This window comes from Molothrus aeneus, chromosome 12 (genome assembly GCF_037042795.1).
Source record: "Molothrus aeneus isolate 106 chromosome 12, BPBGC_Maene_1.0, whole genome shotgun sequence".
Lineage (NCBI taxonomy): Eukaryota > Metazoa > Chordata > Aves > Passeriformes > Icteridae > Molothrus > Molothrus aeneus.
In genome coordinates this window covers 19,553,094-19,576,001 of record NC_089657.1, presented here as the reverse complement: position 1 = coordinate 19,576,001, position 22,908 = coordinate 19,553,094, and positions in this window count along the sequence as shown.

Sequence of the window (22,908 nt, the reverse complement as noted above, 5' to 3'; positions counted from 1 at the left end):
TGGGAGCACAAAGGGATAAAGCCAGGAGGCCCAGCAGCTCCTTGCTGAGGGCCCATTTCATGCAAGAGCCAGCCCCGTTGAGTGGGAGAGGGCACGGCCTCAGTTGCAGCCCCGGGTGCCTCCTGTGGGCCAGGGCACGGCCCTAGCTGTAAATGTGCTGGGCTGCAGCACAGGGCCAGGGCGGAGCTCAGCAGCCTCATCAGAGCCCAGGGCCGCGGCCCTTCCCTGCCGGGGCGAGCCTGGCCCAGCCCAGCCTGGCCTGAGCAGCCCGGCCTGGCCCCGGGGGATGGGCTCCGCCCGCCCACTGTGCCCACAGACCAGGCCCAAGGCTTTGCAAGAGGCTTTGTGCCAGCTTTGCAAAACCTCGGCCAAGTGACCCTTTGCTGTGCTGAGAAGAATAAAAAACCCCCTCAAATGTAACCCCGCTGCACAGCTCATGAGGGATCCGTGCACACCTTAGGAGAGGCCAGCAATACTCCTTTGTGTTTCATGAGGGATCCCTGCACCCCTCATCAGGAACCTCAAAATATCCCTGTGTGTCTCATGAGCTCCAGGCCCAGATGACCCCAGGGAAGGAAATGTGCCCTCAGCCCAGGCACGCTCAGCATGGGCTCCCCCAGCCCTCGGGGCCCCGCCGCTGCTCACAGCACCCCCTGCCTGCCTCCTGCCTGCCCACACCGTGGCCATCCACGGCTGCTCCTGGCCATGGAGCTCAGCCTGTGCTGCTGCTGGGTGGGCTTTGCTGATGCTACCACCCAGACACAGCTGTTGACAACTCCAGTTCTTTATTGAAAAATAAAATGTGAGCCAAGCCCTGCCCTGACAGACAGGGGCAGCCCAGCTTCACTCCTGGCCAGGGAACAGGACCAGGGGGCTCAGGGGCAGAGGGTCTCGTTTAGGAGGGGGGGGTTTTGGGAAGGCCTCGTAACGGTGCTGCAGCCACGGCAGGGCAGATAAAGGCAGACGTGGATAGCTGGAATAACTGGTAGGGAGCACTTTGTCTGAGGTTTTAGGCTCCTCTTCTGAAGATGCAGAGCTGCACCTGTGGAGAGAGGAGGTGGCTGAGGCCCCAGCTGCCAGTGGCACACAGGGAGCCTCGTGCACAGCAGGGCCCAGAGCTGGCAAGGCTCCCCAGCACGGCTGGAGCTGCTGGCGCAGCTTGGCCCAGCTGCACAGCTGTCCCTCAAGGCCCCGGCCAGAAGGGGATGGCTCTGGGCAGGCTCCCTGGCCAGGAGCGGGCCCCAGAGCGCCTCTGCCTTTCAAGGGCAATCTCGTCCCTGCTCTTTCTCCTCCCCAACTTCCTGTGCCTCTGCCCTGTGCCCCTGGTGCTTCTCTGGGCCAGGCAGCCTCAGTGGGAGGCAGCACTGGCTGCAGCCCCAGCGGGCCCCCCAGGACAAGGCCCAGCAATTAAGAGGCCAATGAAAGCACTGGGCAGCAGCAGAACCCTCAGCAGAGTTCTTTGGACAACCATGGACTGGCCACAACTCCACAGCAGCCTCACTGGGAATGTTCCCTGCCTATGAGCAGCCTTTAAAGGAAGCTGTTTGAGGTAGAGAATCACAAAACCCTCACCATTTTCTCTTCCAGCAATACCAGATTCCTGCACAGCAAATCACCAGGCAAAGTGCTGCACCAGCCACAATGGCCGTCAACTTAATCAAACAAGCTCTTTCCCAGCAGAAAACTCTTCTCCAGATGTTATCAGTACGTGTTGAGGTCCCAGCTGCATCTGTGGGAGCAATGGGGAGCGTGAGCCCGTGCTGTGCTGCACTGCTCAGCTGGCAGCACGGTGGATACGGCCAGGACGTTCTCGCTCCCTCTCTCCCCCAGAGATGGGGCCTGCAGGCACCTTGCTGCCCCTTGGCACAGGACTGCTCAGTACCTTAACCCCTGAGCCTGCATGCCATAATTCCTCTGTGCTGTGCCCTTCTGCTCAAGGCAATACTTGTTTAAGACATGGAAAAGGACAAGGAAAATGCCCAGGGTTTTGGAGCTGCTCGAGGACCCTTCCTCCTGCAAACAGCTGCCTCTCTGCATCTAGCCAGGGACTGGGAAATCCCAGGTGATCTCAGGCCCTTGGTGCAGTTTGGGGTCCCTGTCAGCTGCTGCCCAATGCCTTCCTGCAGAGGCTGGGGAGAAGCTGCAGCCAGGCCAGGCTGGGAAACAGCCCTGCAGGGCGTGGAAGCAGCAGCGGGGCAGCCAGGCTGCCATGGATCCCTTCCCGCTGTGCCGGGCACGGCGTGTCCAGATGTGCAGCCAAAGCCTCCGGCTGCTGAGCCCCAGGACAAGGCTGAGGGAAATGCACCCACCACGCTGGCTGTCCACATCACTCCGTTTTTGTTCCAAATGTTGGGTTTCTTTCAGGGACTTACTACCTCCTCCAGGTTTCTTCTTCTTTCTCAGGGGACCTTAAGAGAAATGTTTCCATTTCCCATGAATGGATGCCACAAAAGCAGGGCTCAGCCTGTGGGGTCAGCAGGGACACACTACTCACCCCTGCGATGGGAGCTGGGCTTGCGTGCAACATCCACCAAAGGGCCTGGGAAAGTCCTCCCTGCAGACACCCCTGTAACTCAACAGCCACAGAAGCTTCTGTCATCTCTGCTCAGCTGCACAGGCACCACTGAGCCGCAGGAGCGGTGAGGGCATCGCGCAGGGCGAGGGCACACACGTGCATGGCTCTGTCCTGGCACCTGCAGCGATGCCCCCCTGGCCGAGCTTTGGGCTCTGAGCTGGCAGCTCTCCCAGGGGAAAGGCCTTGACCTACCCTCACCATCTTCCAGAAGCCCAGTAATAGGTATGGGTTGGGAATCCAGATCATCTTTATCAACAGGATCATCTTCATAAACAGAATCATCTTCATCATAAGGTTCATCTGCAAAGAAAGGCAGGACAGAACAGCTCCTGTGACACTGCTGAAGATTCTCCTTCAGGCCTGAGTGGTAGTGAGGGCACCTGGGTGATTGGTTCCCTCCAAGGCACTCCCTCAGCTCTGCCCTCCACTCAGGAGCAGGGCCAGGGGGACCTCGTGCCTGCAGTGGCCCCACACTGGGATGGAAGGAGCCCCTTGTGGGGCAGTCGGGGCAGAAAGGACTCCCTGGAGCTGCCTCAGCTCCAAACCCAGCCCCAGGCAGGGCCAGGGCTTGGCAGTGGCAGCAGGAGCAGCTCAGGCTCCCTGGGGCTGGCAAAGGAGCTGAGAAAGGCTCAGCCCTGGGGCTCAGCCCTGGGCCCAGCCCCTTCCTCTCTGCTCTTCTCCGTGGCTGCACAGAGCACACGGAAGGACACACTGCCATTGCACTTGGGAGGAGGATGGACAGCTAAATGCTCCTTCCTCCCACTGATGGGCACAAGAGCAGAAATTTGGAGGCCAGGATTTCCAGAATCCATCAAACTTCAGAGGATCTTAAGGGAAATGATGCAGTAATATGACTTGGACAGTGATTACTCTGTTAGGAAAGGGTTGCTGATAGCCTACCTTCACCAAGCTCCAATATCCTTAAGCCATGCTTTACCAGCCTTTCCAAATGATGCAAGTCACGATCCCAGTCTAGAAAGGAGAACAGATGGGAACGGTTCCATGCTGTGCTGGGATCCCTTTCTATAGGGAACCCAGCACTGAGAGGGGTTCAGGTAATGCTGTGTGCCAGGAATGCCAAGCAGCAGAGAGGGCAGCTCAAGCCTCAGCAGGGCTCAGGCCCAGAGGCACAGCAATTACCTCCTGGCACTGGGCCTGGCATCGCCTCCCTTCCTGCAGCAGAGGCTGCCAATGAGCCCCTGCTTCTTCTGGGAAACTGAGCCTTCAGCACAGCCTCTCCTTCCATCTCTGCAGAAAGGAAAAGGGACAGCTGGATCAGATGGGGCTGTTCCCCAGTGGGAAAGTGGCATCTTCAGGAGGCAATGCTTGTCATAGTAGTGGATAAGATTCAGGAGGTAGATCAGGTTATTGGGGCTGCTCGAGGGCCCTTCCTCCGCCAAATAGCTGCCCCTCCAGATGTGCTCAGACCGGGAAATTGCAGGAGATCTCAGGCCCATGGTGCTGTTGGGGCTCTCTGTCAGCTGAAGCCCAATGCCTTCCTGCAGAGGCTGGGGAGAAGCTGCAGCCAGGCCAGGCTGGGAAACAGCCCTGCAGGGCATGGAAGCAGCAGCGGAGCAGCCAGGCTGCCATGAATCCCTTCCCGCTGTGCCGGGCACGGCGTGTCCAGATGTGCAGCCAAAGGCCCCGGCTGCTGAGCCCCAGGACAAGGCTAAGGGAAATGCACCCACCATGGTGTCTCTCCAGGTAACTCAGGATCCTGTCCAGGGGTTTGGACGCCTCTAGAGACTTACTGTCTCCTCCAGGCTTGTTCCTCCCTCTTGGAGGACCTTGAGAGAAGTGTTTGCATGTCAGAAGAGTGGATCCCAGAGAAGCAGGGCTCAGCCTGTGAGGTCAGCAGGGACACACTACTCACCCCTGCGATGGGAGCTGGGCTTGTGAGGAGCAACCAGGAAAGGAGCCTGAAAAGGCCTCCCTGCAGACACTCCTGTAACACAACAGCCACAGAAACTTCTGTCACCTCGTTCCTGCCAGGTTGTCAATGATTATTCTGTGAGGGCAACATTGACAACATACCTGCAGGAGGCTTAAGGGACTGCAAATCTTCATTGAGCCAAGCTGCTGGAAAAACCTTCCTAGCAAGATCATCTAGAAGGAAGAAAACACCAAAACCCATTTCCATGGTGTGCTGGGATCCCCCTCAGCCTCTGGGAACTGGGCCCTGCAAGGGGGTTGGGTAAGGCCATGGGAGCCAGATGTGAATGGACAAGGGCAAAGCTGCACAGGGGCCAGGGGAGCTCTGGGCTGGCTCCTGGTCACTCTCCACCCTCGTTGTAGGCCCTGTGACACATCCCTGGAGAGGAAACAGGGCCAGCCCAGGGCCCATGGGGGCTCTCTCCCTCCCCCAGAGGAAACTCTCCCTAAAGGCCTGGGGAAAACCATCCCCAGCGCTTCCCGGGGAGCAGGGAGCGCTGTCCCGGCAAAGGGGAGCCAGGCTGCCGGCTCACCTGCTCCCCGCGCTTGCAGCGGAGCAGCCTGGGCAGCCCTGGCAGGCAGGGCCACGGCCAGGAGGAGCAGGAGGAAGAGGCGCAGAGCAAGGGCCATGGTGCCTTGCCCTCTGCCAGTCCCGCAGCTCTTGCTGCCACCGCTGTCCTGACACCACTGTTCCAATGTCAGCACCACTGCTGCCACCGCCGCTGCTGCCGCAACAGCTGTGCTCAAGGACTGACTGCTCGCTCCTCGTGCTGCTGTGCAACCACGGGGCTCTGGCACCTCTGTGACCTCAGAGCCTGCTGTGACCTCATGGCTGGGGCAGGATTTTTTGGAATGGATCTCAAGAGGTGCCCTTCCAGTGAGGAGAGGATGTCCCTCCGTGTACCTATTTGCAATCTAGTATTTATTTATTCACAAGAAGTGAATCATACGATATTGGACAAGTGAGACTTTTCGTGGTTCTACATAGAACAGCAATGTCAAGTCCAAAATTCAACTCATGTTGGTGATTCCCACTATTGCAGGCAGCAGCAGCCCTGCCACGCTGACATCGAGTCCCTGCTGTGCACTGTGCTGCCCCTTGGTCCATATTTAAAATGTGAAGACCTTGATTCCAAAACTTACAAAAATAATGCAACACAGGACATCAGGGCAGCTGCAGGCTTTAGGGGGCACCCAAACCCACTGCACATCATATGGGTGTCCTCAGCTGTGGGATCTCAGCACATCGTTCCTGATGTCCAGAGATGCCAGGAGAACCCTTGGGGGTCTCGAAAATCCTGGAATGTTGCCAGAAGTGTCTGGTGGCTTGATTTTGATCCATCCACAGAAATAACAAGAGTTTGAGGACAAGAGAATCACTTTAGAGTAAAAGGTGTAAAAGAGACACATTTAGAAAGTGAAATATAGACTTTAAGGTTTTTGGTACAGGGGGGTTATGGAGACAAGATGGAGGGATCAGGGCGTGTCTCGTCCTTCTTCTTTCTTCTTCTTGTCCTCCATCTCCTGTGGTGATGTTGGCACTTGGGGATTGGTTTATGGTGAAGGTGCACTTGCTAACACGGGTGAAAAGCATTGGGAAATAAAGGTAAATATTATGTACGTAGATATTAGTATAAAAAGACATGACCGCCCCGTGGGTGGTCAGAGAGTGCCTGTGACTGCTTGCAGATCAGACCTCTGTTGGGCAGACAGAAAATTTTGTAGATAAGAAATAATAAACAACCTGAAGACCGAAAAGCTGAAGAGTCCAGACTCGTCCTTTAAAACGCGTGCCACCCAAGAACCACACTACCCGTGTCGGGGCAGAGACAGACAGCCGAACCCGACACTCAGCCACCCTAAAATCCCCCTGTGTGCCTCACAAGAGACCCCTGAGCCCTGCTCAATTTGCAGACGCCCCTGCACACCTTTGGACATCCATTAAATTCCCTGCACAACTTCTTGGTGTCCCCAGTCCCCTGCACAGCACAGAGGTGACCCAAGGCCCCTGCATGCCTTTAGAGGGATGCAAATATAACACTCAGGGAGCAGCAACAGTGCTGAGCCATCTTCTGAGTGTGTGTGTTCACCATGTGTCCCTGGGTGAACAGATGAGGCCTGGGGGGCCAAATCCCCACTCTGCTCATAAGAGATCCTGGGCTGCCACAGGCCCAGTCTCTGACGGGCTCTGAGCTCATCCCTCTGGCTATGAAGGAATTCCTTCAGAGCCCAGCCTCTTTCCATTGCTCTCAAGGCAAGCACCTACTGATGGCTTCCCTCTTTTCCTGGGCATGCCACTGGAGGAGCTCCAGGCCCAGATGATGCCAGGGAAGGAAATGTGCCCTCAGCCCAGGCACGCTCAGCATGGGCTCCCCCAGCCCTCGGGGCCCCGCCGCTGCTCACAGCAGCCCCTGCCTGGCTCCTGCCTGCCCACACCGTGGCCATCCACGGCTGCTCCTGGCCATGGAGCTCAGCCTGTGCTGCTGCTGGGTGGGCTTTGCTGCTGCTACCACCCGGACACTGGGCTTACAGCTCCATCTCTTTACTGCAACACAAGAGCTGATTCGGGAAGTGCTGCAGTGCCGATTTCTTCAGCCCGACTGGCTGCCAACACCTACACCCAGAGTGGGCTGCCCCCAGCAAACTGTCAGCTCTGGGGTTTGCTGTAGGGCACAGCTGCTTGACAGCACGGGTGGACTGCCTTGGGGGTAGGGACAAGGAACAGGGAGACGTATTCTGTAGGTTTAGTCCCTGCAGAGTCAGCGACACAAAGACACTGAATTAAAGGCATACACCGATTCCTAAACTGAAGAGGTCCCTGGGGAGGATACAATCTTTAGCCAATTGGGACAAACTGAGGGTGGAACACAAGGCGGGGAATACAATGTTTAAACCAATAGAGGATTACAAGGGAGGAGGAAAACTTAAACAAGCCAATAGGGTTTTGAAGGATACCAAATGGATAGGGAAGTTTCTAGAGAAAGGGGCAGGCTTCGGGAGGGATTGACATTCAATGGGAGGCAGAACAGGGAACAAAAGGGCAGGTCTTCGGGGAGATGGACAACTAGGGCAAAACCAACAACACAGGGGGGTTAGGAGCAACCCATTGCTAATAAAATATGCTATAACAATACTAAATAAGGGGGAGTTATCAAACTGACTATTAGGACCAAAACACAGTCAAAAACATGCAATGCAACAGGGAAGCTTGCAGTCAGGGCTCTTTTGAGCACTTCCAAATCTTTTCCTGGCATCAGTAGAAGGCCAAACTTGCCCTTATCACAAGCAAACAGTGTTCCCCAACAGCAATCCATTCTGAGCTCCTCTGAAAAATGCGTATTTTATGATTGGCTTTTTGCAAATATAGTTGCCACAGGACACCGAAATCTTTCACCAAGAAAGAATTTATTGCTCTCCTATCAGAAGAAACTAACTTCTTCCTGCCTTGCTCAGCCCTCACGAAGCTGGTTAGGATTAAGAGGGAGAAGTTGACGATGACCAGACAGAATCCTGTGTTTGAATCGAATTTATGCACCATGTATGAGATGTATGAATATGCAATTGATTATTGTTTTTAAGGGTTAATCTTCCGTTAACATATGTTCTTTTTCGGGCTCATGCTGTCCAGAAAATAGGTACCCAGATGACCGTAAGTCTTTCTTTCTATTGTCTCCTATTCTCCTAATCCAAATTGTCCAAAATTTTTATCACTCTAATGATATTGCTATTTTTATAACCATGGTATCACTATTTAAATATTTAAAATATGAAAAACAAATGATTGCCATTTTTCGCACCCCTCTGGGAATCAGGACCGTGCTGTGGTTCCAGCTGCACCTGTGGGAGCAAAGGGGAGTGTGAGCCCGTGCTGTGCTGCACTGCTGAGCTGGCAGCACGGTGCATGCGGGCAGGACCTTCTCCGATTCCCCCAGAGCTGGGGCCTGCAGGCACCTTGCCACCCCTTGGCACAGGCTGTGCCACCCAACAAAGCCCAGCAGGCCGGGAGGGGAGCCCGGGGGCAGCGCAGCTGCTTGGGCAGTCGCTGCTTGGAGGGACACGGGCCAAACCCATCCCTGAGCAGCCAGTGCCAGCCCTGGCCCTCCCTGCCCCGTGACAGCTCCCCCAGCCCCAGGGGACAGAGTCAGGCCCTGTCAGGACCCAGTGCAGCCCCTGCCCAGTCGGGAGCCAAGGCTGGCTCTGGCCCTGGGCTCATGGCAGGGCTCCCGCTCGGGGCTGCTCCTGTGCCTTGGGCCTCTGGGCACTCAGGGCCGGCTCCGGAGCAGCTGCAGCAGGAGGGACGTTGGTGCACGAGTCCCCTTTCCCCGGGGCTGTGAACGAGCTCCAGAGGCCTCCAAGCCTCCAGAGGCACCTGGAGCTTTGGCTGCTGCCGGGCCGTGCAAGGGCAGGCCCTGGGGGAAGAGCTGCTGCCACACAGCCCTGCCAAGGGCTGAGAATGGCACAGCAATTACCTCCTGTACCTGTGCCCATGTCTGGCATCTCCAGCTTTCCTGCATCAGAGTCTGGCACAAAGCCATTGCTTCCTTTAGGATATGGCCCCATCTGCATGGATTTTTGCTCCATCGCTTGAGAAAGGAAAAAGGACAGCTGGATCAAATGGAAACACTCCAGGATGTGGCAGCTTCAGGAGACAATACTTGTCAAGTCATAGATAAGGATCAGGAAAATGGCCAGGTTATAGGGGCTGGGCCAGGGCCCTCCCTCACCGAAAAAGCCCCTACACCTGATCTGCCTAGAGACTAAAAAATCCCAGGGGATCTCAGGGTGTGCATGTCCTGTGGTGCAGTTTGGGCTCCCTGTGAGCTGATGCCCAATGCCATCCTGCAGAGGCTGGGGAGAAGCTGCAGCCAGGCCAGGCTGAGAAACAGCCCTGCAGGGTGTGGAAGCAGCAGCGGGGCAGCCAGGCTGCCATGGATCCCTTCCCGCTGTGCCCTGTGTCAGGGGCCCTTGTCGAAAGCCTGCAGCACAATGAAGGTGAGGGCTGTCGCGCGCCGGCTGAGGTGGGATCCCGGGGCGCGGGTCGCGCCTGGCAGCCCTGGGCGCACCACCGGCCCGTCTCGCCCGCCGCCCCCTCGCGGGGCCAGGCAGGTGGAGCGTGAGCATCCATGCTGGGACCCGAAAATGGTGAACTATGCCTGGGCAGGGCGAAGCCAGAGGAAACTCCGGTGGAGGTCCGTAGCGGCCCTGACGTGCAAATCGGTCGTCCCACCCAGGTCTGCTGGTGAAATCAATGACTAATCGTCTAAGCCACCTCCTCTCTTCAGAGGAGCGCCTCTGCAGCTTCACAAGACTGGCCAAATAACTCAGGCAGGGGGAACTGGACCTGTCCTCTCTAATCTCCGTGCCCGTGTCCATTGTCCCTTCCAAGGCTGCATTATCAGCTTACTGGTGGGGAGATGCTGCTGCCACCACCACCCAGAGCAGGGCCCTCTGTCCCCAGTTGCGCCAGGAGGTGCCACCCTCCTGCCAGGGAAGGGCCTGAGCCCAGCAACATCTTTGGCCTTCAGCTCAGGTGTATGACAGCTACCACCAGAGCTGGCGGAGCTGCTTGACGGGGCACAGCCACAGCTGGGCAGGCAGCAGCCAGACATGGGGCTTCTAAGAAAAAGCAGGCTCATTTTGTCCTCGCTTTACATTTACACACCATAGAAATTTTTAGAAATATTCAAAAACATTTTTTGAAGAAAAGAATCTGCAAATATTTCGTCCCTTTTCCCATTGTAGTTTAGATTTCTCAAAGTAGGTTTAGAATTCTGAAAAATTTAGAACAATTTTAAACATTTAGAAAAAAACATAAAACTGCGTTTAATTGGTAATCTTTACTCTTAGAAGAACTAAGTCATCACAAGACACCCAGCCTACTGGAGAGGCTCTTTTCCCTCGGGAGATTTTTACCTAGAGACAACAACAAACGTAAAAAACTGGTCCGGGCCCCCAGGGTCCGCGGCGATGTCGGCTACCCACCCAACCGGTCTTGAAACACAGACCAAGGAGTCTAGCACGTGCGCCAGTCAGGGGCCCTTGTCGAAAGCCTGCAGTACAATGAAGGTGAGGGCTGTCGCGCGCCGGCTGAGGTGGGATCCCGGGGCGCGGGTCGCGCCTGGCAGCCCTGGGCGCACCACCGGCCCGTCTCGCCCGCCGACCCCTGGCGGGGCCGGGCAGGTGGAGCGTGAGCGTCCGTGCTGGGACCCGAAAGATGGTGAACTATGCCTGGGCAGGGCAAAGCCAGAGGAAACTCTGGTGGAGGTCCGTAGCGGCCCTGACGTGCAAATCGGTCGTCCCACCCAGGTCTGGGGGCGAAAGACTCATCGAACCACCTAGTAGCTGGTTCCCTCCAAACTTTCCCTCAGGATAGCTGGCACTCGGCAATGGGCCTTTAGGGAGGGTTTCCTCTGGGGGAGGGAGAGAGCCTCCTTGGGCCCTGGGCAGTCCCTGTTTCCTCTCCAGGGATGTGTCACAGGGCCTGCAAAGAGGGTGGAGAGTGACCAGGAGCCAGCCCAGAGCTTCCCAGGCCCCTGTGCAGTTTGGCCTTGTCCATTCACACCTGGCTCCCATGGCCTTACGCAACCCCCTTGCAGTGCCCAGTTCCCATAGGCAGAGGGGGATCGCAGCACACCATGGAAAAGTTCTGATCTTTGCTCTCTTCTAGACTGGGACCAGAACATGGCTTATATGGAAAAGCTGTTGAATGACAGTATGAAGAATCCAGGGCATGGTGGAGGCAAGTTCTCTGTGTACTTTTCCTGCCAGAATAATCAGTGTCCATGTGGCAAGGGCTCACTCATGAGGCCTGTCCCTTAACATAATCTCAGGGTTTGGAAATCTTGCCCTGCTCCCTTCTGTGATCCCACAGCATCACTGTCAGTGGGAGGAAGGAGCATTTAGCTGTCCATCCTCCTCCCGTGTGCAATGGCAGTGTGTCCTTCCGTGTGCTCTGTGCAGCCACGGAGAAGAGCAGAGAGGGAAGGGGCCGGGCCCAGGGCTGTGCCCCGGGGCTGAGCCTTTCTCAGCTCCTTTGCCAGCCCCAGGGAGCCTGAGCTGCTCCTGCTGCCACTGCCAAGCCCTGGCCCTGCCTGGGGCTGGGTTTAGAGCTGAGGCAGCTCCAGGGAGTCCTTTCTGCCCCGACTGCCCCACAAGGGGCTCCTTCCATCCCAGTGTGGGGCCACTGCAGGCACGAGGCCCCCCTGGCCCTGCTCCTGAGTGGAAGGCAGAGCTGAGGGAGTGCCTTGGAGGGCACCAATCACCCAGGTGCCCTCACTACCACTCGGGCCTGAAGGAGAATCTTCAGCAGTGTCACAGGAGCTGTTCTGTCCTGCCTTTCTTTGCAGATGAACCTTATGATAAAGATGATTCTGTTTATGAAGATGATCCTGTTGATAAAGATGATCTGGATTCCCAACCCATACCCATTAGTGGGTATCTAGGAGATGGTGAGGGTAGGTCAAGGCCTTTCCCCTGGGAGAGCTGCCAGCTCAGAGCCCAAAGCTGGGCCAGGGGGACATCGCTGCAGGGGCCAGGACAGAGCCATGCACGTGTGTGCCCTCACCCTGCGCGATCCCCTCACCGCTCCTGCGGCTCAGTGGTGCCTGTGCAGCTGAGCAGAGATGACAGAAGCTTCTGTGGCTGTTGAGTTACAGGGGTGTCTGCAGGGAGGACTTTCCCAGGCCCTTTGGTGGATGTTGCACGCAAGCCCAGCTCCCATCGCAGGGGTGAGTAGTGTGTCCCTGCTGACCCCACAGGCTGAGCCCTGCTTTTGTGGCATCCATTCATGGGAAATGGAAACATTTCTCTTAAGGTCCCCTGAGAAGGAAGGAGAAATCTGGAGGAGCTAGTAAGTCCCTGAAGGAATCCCAACATCTGGAACAAAAACGGAGTGATGTGGACAGCCAGCGTGGTGGGTGCATTTCCCTCAGCCTTGTCCTGGGGCTCAGCAGCCGGAGGCTTTGGCTGCACATCTGGACACGCTGTGCCCGGCACAGTGGGAAGGGATCCATGGCAGCCTGGCTGCCCCGCTGCTGCTTCCACGCCCTGCAGGGCTGTTTCCCAGCCTGGCCTGGCTGCAGCTTCTCCCCAGCCTCTGCAGGAAGGCATTGGGCATCAGCTGACAGGCAGACCAAACTGCACCACGGGCCTGAGATCCCCTGGAATTTCCCGGTCTCTGGGTAGATGCAGAGAGGCAGCTGTTTGCAGGAGGAAGGGTCCTCGAGCAGCTCCAAAACCCTGGACATTTTCCTTGTCCTTTTCCATGTCTTTGACAAGTATTGCCTTGAGCAGAAGGGCACAGCACAGAGGAATTCTGGCATGCAGGCTCAGGGGTTCAGGTACTGAGCAGTCCTGTGCCAAGGGGCAGCAAGGTGCCTGCAGGCCCCAGCTCAGGGGGAGAGAGGGAGTGAGAACGTCCTGGCCGTATCCACCGTGCTGCCAGCTCAGCAGTGCAGCACAGCACGGGCTCACGCTCCCCATTGCTCCCACAGATGCAGTCAGCACCTCAACACGTACTGATAACATCTGGAGAAGAGTTTTCTGCTGGGAAAGAGCTTGTTTGATTAAGTTGATGGCCATTGTGGCTGGTGCAGCACTTTGCCTGGTGATTTGCTGTGCAGGAATCTGGTATTGCTGGAAGAGAAAATGGTGAGGGTTTTGTGATTCTCTACCTTTAACAGCTTCCTTTAAAGGCTGCTCATAGGCAGGGAACATTCCCAGTGAGGCTGCTGTGGAGTTGTGGCCAGTCCATGGTTGTCCAAAGAACTCTGCTGAGGGTTCTGCTGCTGGGGCTGCAGCTGGAAGGCTTGGAAATGTGTTCCAGAAACTCATGATAGGACAGAGTCTAATTAGCACAATTTAATGTCAGCTGCAGGCTTTAGGGGACACCCAAACCCACTGCACATCATATGGGTGTCCTCAGCCACCTATGGGTGTCCTCAGCCACCCTAAAATCCCCCTGTGTGCCTCACGAGAGACCCCCCGAGCCCTGCTCAATTTGCAGACGCCCCTGCACACCTTTGGACATCCATTAAATTCCTTGCACAACTTCTTGGTGTCCCCAGTCCCCTGCACAGCACAGAGGTTACCCAAGGCCCCTGCATGCCTTTAGAGGGATGCAAATATAACACTCAGGGAGCAGCAACAGTGCTGAGCCATCTTCTGAGTGTGTGTGTTCACCATGTGTCCCTGGGTGAACAGATGAGGCCTGGGGGGCCAAATCCCCACTCTGCTCATAAGAGATCCTGGGCTGCCACAGGCCCAGTCTCTTGACGGGCTCTGAGCTCATCCCTCTGGCTATGAAGGAATTCCTTCAGAGCCCAGCCTCTTTCCATTGCTCTCAAGGCAAGCACCTACTGATGGCTTCCCTCTTTTCCTGGGCATGCCACTGGAGGAGCTCCAGGCCCAGATGATGCCAGGGAAGGAAATGTGCCCTCAGCCCAGGCACGCTCAGCATGGGCTCCCCCAGCCCTCGAGGCCCCACCGCTGCTCACAGCAGCCCCTGCCTGGCTCCTGCCTGCCCACACCGTGGCCATCCACGGCTGCTCCTGGCCATGGAGCTCAGCCTGTGCTGCTGCTGGGTGGGCTTTGCTGCTGCTACCACCCGGACACTGGGCTGACAGCTCCATCTCTTTACTGCAACACAAGAGCTGATTCGGGAAGTGCTGCAGTGCCGATTTCTTCAGCCCGACTGGCTGCCAACACCTACACCCAGAGTGGGCTGCCCCCAGCAAACTGTCAGCTCTGGGGTTTGCTGTAGGGCACAGCTGCTTGACAGCACGGGTGGACTGCCTTGGGGGTAGGGACAAGGAACAGGGAGACGTATTCTGTAGGTTTAGTCCCTGCAGAGTCAGCGACACAAAGACACTGAATTAAAGGCATACACCGATTCCTAAACTGAAGAGGTCCCTGGGGAGGATACAATCTTTAGCCAATTGGGACAAACTGAGGGTGGAACACAAGGCGGGGAATACAATGTTTAAACCAATAGAGGATTACAAGGGAGGAGGAAAACTTAAACAAGCCAATAGGGTTTTGAAGGATACCAAATGGATAGGGAAGTTTCTAGAGAAAGGGGCAGGCTTCGGGAGGGATTGACATTCAATGGGAGGCAGAACAGGGAACAAAAGGGCAGGTCTTCGGGGAGATGGACAACTAGGGCAAAACCAACAACACAGGGGGGAAAGGAGCAACCCATTGCTAATAAAATATGCTATAACAATACTAAATAAGGGGGAGTTATCAAACTGACTATTAGGACCAAAACACAGTCAAAAACATGCAATGCAACAGGGAAGCTTGCAGTCAGGGCTCTTTTGAGCACTTCCAAATCTTTTCCTGGCATCAGTAGAAGGCCAAACTTGCCCTTATCACAAGCAAACAGTGTTCCCCAACAGCAATCCATTCTGAGCTCCTCTGAAAAATGCGTATTTTATGATTGGCTTTTTGCAAATATAGTTGCCACAGGACACCGAAATCTTTCACCAAGAAAGAATTTATTGCTCTCCTATCAGAAGAAACTAACTTCTTCCTGCCTTGCTCAGCCCTCACGAAGCTGGTTAGGATTAAGAGGGAGAAGTTGACGATGACCAGACAGAATCCTGTGTTTGAATCGAATTTATGCACCATGTATGAGATGTATGAATATGCAATTGATTATTGTTTTTAAGGGTTAATCTTCTGTTAACATATGTTCTTTTTCGGGCTCATGCTGTCCAGAAAATAGGTACCCAGATGACCGTAAGTCTTTCTTTCTATTGTCTCCTATTCTCCTAATCCAAATTGTCCAAAATTTTTATCACTCTAATGATATTGCTATTTTTATAACCATGGTATCACTATTTAAATATTTAAAATATGAAAAACAAATGATTGCCATTTTTCGCACCCCTCTGGGAATCAGGACCGTGCTGTGGTTCCAGCTGCACCTGTGGGAGCAAAGGGGAGTGTGAGCCCGTGCTGTGCTGCACTGCTGAGCTGGCAGCACGGTGCATGCGGTCAGGACGTTCTCCCTTTCCCCCAGAGCTGGGGCCTGCAGGCACCTTGCCGCCCCTTGGCACAGGCTGTGCCACCCAACAAAGCCCAGCAGGCCGGGAGGGGAGCCCGGGGGCAGCGCAGCTGCTTGGGCAGTCACTGCTTGGAGGGACACGGGCCAAACCCATCCCTGAGCAGCCAGTGGCAGCCCTGGCCCTCCCTGCCCCGTGACAGCTCCCCCAGCCCCAGGGAACTGACTGACAAAAAGTCTACAGCCAGCAAAGACATTGTCCCAGTGATTGTGTGATGCTTTTCTCCCCTGCAGTTGGTCCCAGAAACATCCCTCACACTTCTGTAAATGCCCACACATGGGCTGACTAGTCCCTATGCTTTTCCAGTCTGCTCTCAGAAATTTTGCAACAAATCCACCAGTAAATTCCAGGTTACCTCTGTGAATTGCACACTGCAGTTTCCTCCATTTTTTCCCAATGCCTGGAAGTTCCTGTATATAGTAATGGTCTTGAGGATCTCTGATTCTTTTCAGCAATTCTTTTGTATTGAGACAGATGAAACAGCCTTATTGGTTTTACTTTTGGCAGGTCTGGTTTTTTTCTTAGCATGATGGTTTACTTATTATCTACATGTAAACTTATTTTTATTTATGGGTTTTTTGTTCCCCAATTATTTGACAATCTCTAGTTCACATCTTAGTCAATGTTCCATATACGAACAATTTTGACTCTCTTTTTACAGGAATAGAAAGATCTCAGAAAGCTGTCTTTTTAATTTTGATGACACTCTTTCTCCCCCTTCCCAGCTTTTACAGTGATCCTTTTTGAAACATCCCTGAGGATAAGTAGAGTTACTTGGGAAATACTTGGCTTAACCTGGGAATGGATTATTACTTTTAGTGCTATAAACCTATATTGCTTCAAGCTTCACAGCCACAGTCCTGATTTGTGGCTCAAGGCATGGACGCCTGTCTGAATTAAAACAATGTTTGTGAGGCAGCTGAAGAGCTTAGACCTCAGAGACTGAAATTCCTGGGAGGAGGAGGAGGAGGAAGAAAGGATAAAATCATGTTTCAAAGGCTGTTTTTTCACTTCTAGTATGCCAGAAGTATGGTAGACTACACGTGTCTCTTCAAGTGTCATTTAATTCCAGAACAACTCTCTACAGTGCCAGACACCAGGACAAATTATGCAAAACTTTGCCTCCCAATACATCAGCGTTAATTCTAGTGAGAGGTAGGCCTTAATTCCAGTCCGTTTAGAGCGAATCCACAAAGCAATCTTGCCACTGTGTGAATGGCAAGAAGAATTTGCTTGTGAACTGTAGAGAGCTTTTTAGATAATTGGTTAGCTGAGAAAGGCCATTTTGATGTGATACCGATGGATAAGGATAGAGGAAACAAGCTGGGGATTATGTAACCGGTGTCCAATCACTGACAAAGGTCATAGTGACCTTTGCTGAAACGGGAAGACGGGGGAGAAAATTGCTTGCCAGAAAATGTAGATATCCTAGGTAGAGAAGCTAGAAGAATGCAAACATAGAAACAAAATAATCATTAGAGCATAGAAGTAGGTGTGGTTGATCTAAGTGTGCTTTAACCAATAATGAGCTCAGCTTTTGCAATATGTATAAGCTTCATTAACACCAATATAAATATGTGTGAGCTTTCAATAAACTTTGGGATTTGCCATTCACGCATATTGTGTGAGGCATTTCTTCCACCGTTCACGACAGTGGACAGATGAATATGTCCCACTCAATCATGAAAAAAATTTGCCTTGACTTGGAAGCAAGTAGACAAGGAGCAATGCAGTATTTGGGTTTCATCCGGTGATAAATGGGGCAAGAAGCATTAACAACTTACCTGTTTTACAGAACACAAGTACTGATACAGCCAAAAATGCACCCACATGAAGGGATCTTCAGGACATTCCTTTATTTCTTAACCAGGAATGGGCAGCCAAATGCTGGCATTTATCTGAACTGGAAGCTGTGTTCCTCTCCTCCTTCTCCAAGAGCACACTGTCTGTTATTTGCAGACTTCACTGCCCAGCCATTGAGTCCTCTCAGAGCCAATTGCTAAATGACACAACTACCAAAATACAGGTGCCACATCATCACCCCAGCACTAATCCAGCACTGCTTTGATGGTGCACAGGAGCACAGAATGGCTTGGCTTGGAAGGGACATTTAAAGGCCATCTAGTCCAATGCCCTGCAGTGAGCAGGGACACCTTTAAGTAGGTCAGGTTGTTCAGAGCATGAGCTTGAATGTCTGCAGGGATGGATGTCCACCTCTCTGGGCAACCTGTGCCAGGCTTTCAAAACCTCCAGTGAAAAAAATGGGTTTCTTTTGTCTGGTCTGAATCAACCGTCTTTTAGATTAAAACCATTCCTCCTCGGTCTGCTCACAGAAGGTTCTATTAAAGTTCTGTCCCATCTCTTTTACAAGCCCCCTTAAGGTCCTAAAGGCAGCAATCAGGTCTCCCTGGAGTCTGCTCTCTGCCAGGCTGAACACCGCCCGCTCTCCCAGCCTGTCTCCAAAGCAGAAGGGCTCCAGCCCTCAGAGCATTTTGTCCCTCCTCTGGACCAGATCCAACAGGACCATGTCCTTCCTGTGTGGGGAATCCAGGGCTGGATGCAGTACTCTGTCGTGGTCGAGACAGAGACAAAACAAAGCAACACATTCCGTTTCCAGAAGGCTTCAAACCCTGTTTTTATTCTAGCATGCATGCTTGTTCTACATTCTTACAAAGCTCCTAAGTTTACACTTTACTCACTGGTCACAAGAGACAAGCAAAGTGCTTCTTGGAATAGGCAGTTGCAAGTTTCACTTATTTATCCTGCTTTCTTTCTTGGTTTCTATGTCAACAACCTTGGTAGGGAATTCTTTCAGGGGTAAACATGGATCCTCTTGTCAAACTTCTCAATGGCTCCCAGAGGTCGCTGTAAAACCTCATCCACAGTACTCCAGGTGGGGTCTCACCAGAGCAGAGGGGTGGAATCACCTCCTTCAAGCTGCTGGGCACTCTCCTTTGGATGCACATGGCTGGCTCATGTGCAGCCTCTCATCTAGCAGCACCCCCAAGTCCTTCTTGGCAGGGCTGCTCTCCATCCCTTCATGGCCCAGCCTGTGAGATCAGCTGGGCTGGGACTGTGTCACAGCCCTTGGACACAGCAGCTGGGCAGGATGAGCTCCCTCCCAAAGAAGGCAGATCCCACTCCCCACACAACTCCACCCTGGCCATGAGGTCACTGCAGGCTCTGAGGTCACAGAGGTGCCAGAGCCCCGTGGTTGCACAGCAGCACGAGGAGCGAGCAGTCAGTCCTTGGGCACAACTGTTGCGGCAGCAGCGGCGGTGGCAGCAGTGGTGCTGGCATTGGAACAGCAGTGTCAGGACAGCGGTGGCAGCAAGAGCTGCGGGACTGGCAGAGGGCAAGGCACCATGGCCCTTGCTCTGCGCCTCTTCCTCCTGCTCCTCCTGGCCGTGGCCCTGCCTGCCAGGGCTGCCCAGGCTGCTCCGCTGCAAGCGCGGGGAGCAGGTGAGCCGGCAGCCTGGCTCCCCTTTGCCGGGACAGCGCTCCCTGCTCCCCGGGAAGCGCTGGGGATGGTTTTCCCCAGGCCTTTAGGGAGGGTTTCCTCTGGGGAAGGGAGAGAGCCTCCTTGGGCCCTGGGCAGTCCCTGTTTCCTCTCCAGGGATGTGTCACAGGGCCTGCAAAGAGGGTGGAGAGTGACCAGGAGCCAGCCCAGAGCTTCCCAGGCCCCTGTGCAGTTTGGCCTTGTCCATTCACACCTGGCTCCCATGGCCTTACCCAACCCCCTTGCAGGGCCCAGTTCCCATAGGCAGAGGGGGATCCCAGCACACCATGGAAAAGTTCTGATCTTTGCTCTCTTCTAGACTGGGACCAGAACATGGCTGATATGGAAAAGCTGTTGAATGACAGTATGAAGAATACAGGGCATGGTGGAGGCAAGTTCTCTGTGTACTTTTCCTGCCAGAATAATCAGTGTCCATGTGGCAAGGGCTCACTCATGAGGCCTGTCCCTTAACATAATCTCAGGGTTTGGAAATCTTGCCCTGCTCCCTTCTGTGAACCCACAGCATCACTGTCAGTGGGAGGAAGGAGCATTTACCTGTCCATCCTCCTCCCATGTGCAATGGCAGTGTGTCCTTCCGTGTGCTCTGTGCAGCCACCGAGAAGAGCAGAGAGGGAAAGGGCCGGGCCCAGGGCTGTGCCCCGGGGCTGAGCCTTTCTCAGCTCCTTTGCCAGCCCCAGGGAGCCTGAGCTGCTCCTGCTGCCACTGCCAAGCCCTGGCCCTGCCTGGGGCTGGGTTTAGAGCTGAGGCAGCTCCAGGGAGTCCTTTCTGCCCCGACTGCCCCACAAGGGGCTCCTTCCATCCCAGTGTGGGGCCACTGCAGGCATGAGGTCCCCCTGGCCCTGCTCCTGAGTGGAGGGCAGAGCTGAGGGAGTGCCTTGGAGGGCACCAATCACCCAGGTGCCCTCACTGCCACTTGGGCCTGAAGGAGAAATGGAACTTTCCATTCAGGTCCTCTTAGATGGAACAACCAAGACAGAGGACAGAAGAAATCCTTGGAGGCAGCCAAACATCTGGACCAGATGCTGAGTGACCTGGAGAGGCGCCGTGGTGGGTGCATTTCCCTCAGCCTTGTCCTGGGGTTCAGCAGCCGGAGGCTTTGGCTGCACATCTGGACACGCCGTGCCCCAAACAGCGGGAAGGGATCCATGGCAGCCTGGCTGCCCCGCTGCTGCTTCCACACCCTGCAGGGCTGTTTCTCAGCCTGGCCTGGCTGCAGCTTCTCCCAGGCCTCTGCAGGAAGGCATTGGGCATCAGCTGACGGCAGCCCAAACTGCACCACAGGCCATGCACACCCTGAGATCCCCTGCAATTTCCCAGTCTCCAGGCAGATCAGGTGTAGGGGCTTTTTCGGTGAGGGAGGGCCCTGGCCCAACCCCAGTAGCCTGGCCATTTTCCTTATCCTTAGCCATGACTTGACAAGTATTGTCTCCTGAAGTTGCCACCTACCTAGAGTGTTTCCATTTGATCCAGCTGTCCTTTTTCCTTTCTCAAGCGATGGAGCAAAAATCCATGCAGATGGGGCCATATCCTATAGGAAGCAATGGCTTTGTGCCAGACTCTGATGCAGGAAAGCTGGAGATGCCAGACATGGGCACAGGTACAGGAGGTAATTGCTGTGCCATTCTCAGCCCTTGGCAGGGCTGTGTGGCAGCAGCTCTTCCCCCAGGGCCTGCCCTTGCACGGCCCGGCAGCAGCCAAAGCTCCAGGTGCCTCTGGAGGCTTGGAGGCCTCTGGAGCTCGTTCACAGCCCCGGGGAAAGGGGACTCGTGCACCAACGTCCCTCCTGCTGCAGCTGCTCCGGAGCCGGCCCTGAGTGCCCAGAGGCCCAAGGCACAGGAGCAGCCCCGAGCGGGAGCCCTGCCATGAGCCCAGGGCCAGAGCCAGCCTTGGCTCCCGACTGGGCAGGGGCTGCACTGGGTCCTGACAGGGCCTGACTCTGTCCCCTGGGGCTGGGGGAGCTGTCACGGGGCAGGGAGGGCCAGGGCTGGCACTGGCTGCTCAGGGATGGGTTTGGCCCGTGTCCCTCCAAGCAGTGACTGCCCAAGCAGCTGCGCTGCCCCCGGGCTCCCCTCCTGGCCTGCTGGGCTTTGTTGGGTGGCACAGCCTGTGCCAAGGGGCAGCAAGGTGCCTGCAGGCCCCAGCTCTGGGGGAAAGGGAGAAGGTCCTGCCCACATGCACCGTGCTGCCAGCTCAGCAGTGCAGCACAGCACGGGCTCACGCTCCCCTTTGCTCCCACAGAAGTGCTTGGCAAGTCAGACACAAACGCCCAGAATCCACAGAACACCCCAAGAATTATCTGCCCCCAGGATGTGCGCAGGTCCTGCATGATTGGCACGGTAGTGACACTGTTCACTGTGCCAATTTCCATGGTGCTGTGCTTTGTTGGGTTCCAGTGGTGGAAGGGAAAGAAACGGTAAGTTGTTGCTGATCTCTACAGACCAGCATCTTTAAAGGCTGCACTTAGTCAGAGAACATTCAGGGAACAGTGAGTCTCTTGTGGATTTGTGGCCAGTCCATGGTTGTCCAGAGAACTCTGTTGAGGGTTCTGCTGCTGCCCAGTGCTTTCATTGGCCTCTTAATTGCTGGGCTTTGTCCTGGGGGCCCCGCTGGGGCTGCAGCCAGTGCTGGCTCCCACTGAGGCTGCCTGGCCCAGAGCAGCCCCAGGGGCACAGGGCAGAGGCACAGCAAGGTTGGGAGGAGAAAGAGCAGGGATGAGATTGCCCTTGGAAGGCAGAGGCGCTCTGGGGCCTGCTCCTGGCTAGGGAGCCTGCCCAGAGCCGTCCCCTGCTGGCCGGGGCCTTGAGGGGCAGCTGTGCAGCTGGGCCAAGCTGTGCCAGCAGCTCCAGCCGTGCTGGGGAGCCTTGCCAGCTCTGGGCCCTGCTGTGCACGAGGCTCCCTGTGTGCCACTGGCAGCTGGGGCCTCAGCCACCTCCTCTCTCCACAGTCGCGCTGCTGCCGCTCCAGCATCCCGGCCGAGAAGGCGTGCCTCTCCCTCGCGCCCAGAGACCGTCGGCTTTGACAGCTCTCACGCGAGGCCTCGGCAGCAGCAGTTGCCCAAGAAAGCAGGGCACCAGCCCTCCGTGCCTCCCCCACGGCCCCCCAGCCCGGCCGTGAAGCGGAAGCCTTCCGAGATCCCCCCACCTCCTCCCCTCCCGAGCCCGCCGCCCTGGTCCAGCTAGGACTGCAACTGGGCCAGCCACACAGGGCTTGGGCCACCAACAGCTTGGGCACCTGCTCTGCTCTACACGTGTTACCTATGGGCCACAGCCAGAGTCAGTTTTCATACTCTTGGGCCTTCAACAGGAAGGGCTGAAGATTCTTCCCATGCCCTTTCTCATCCTTTACCGCTTCGATTTTCATACAGTTGGGAGCTGGTTGCATCTCTTCAAGACTTTATCAGCACTGCATGCTTTAGCTTACCTGTCAGGGAAAAAAAAATAAAAAAAATTCTTCTGTTTAGATTTCATTTTTAGTGTGGTTTGGCCTCTCACATTTTGAGCAATTAATTTTCCATAGTACTTCTTCCCTTTTCCTTACTATCCAGAAAAAGTTCATCTGGACATAAAAATCACCAGAATTACTGAGATTTACCTCAAAGCCCAGAGGGGAATCTAGCACAGAATATTCTCCCTGTGTACTGCACAACAAGAAATATTCAGAAGAAAATACAGTGGCAGCCGAGGCTCGTGGACCTCCCAGAATACTGAGCCTGCAGAGGAGGCAGACAGCCCTGGCAGTGGCTGAGGGGACTTTTCCTCATAGACTCCTCTGAAAATGTGTCACTCTAGGAGGGGAAAGCCTTTAAACCTGTGCCT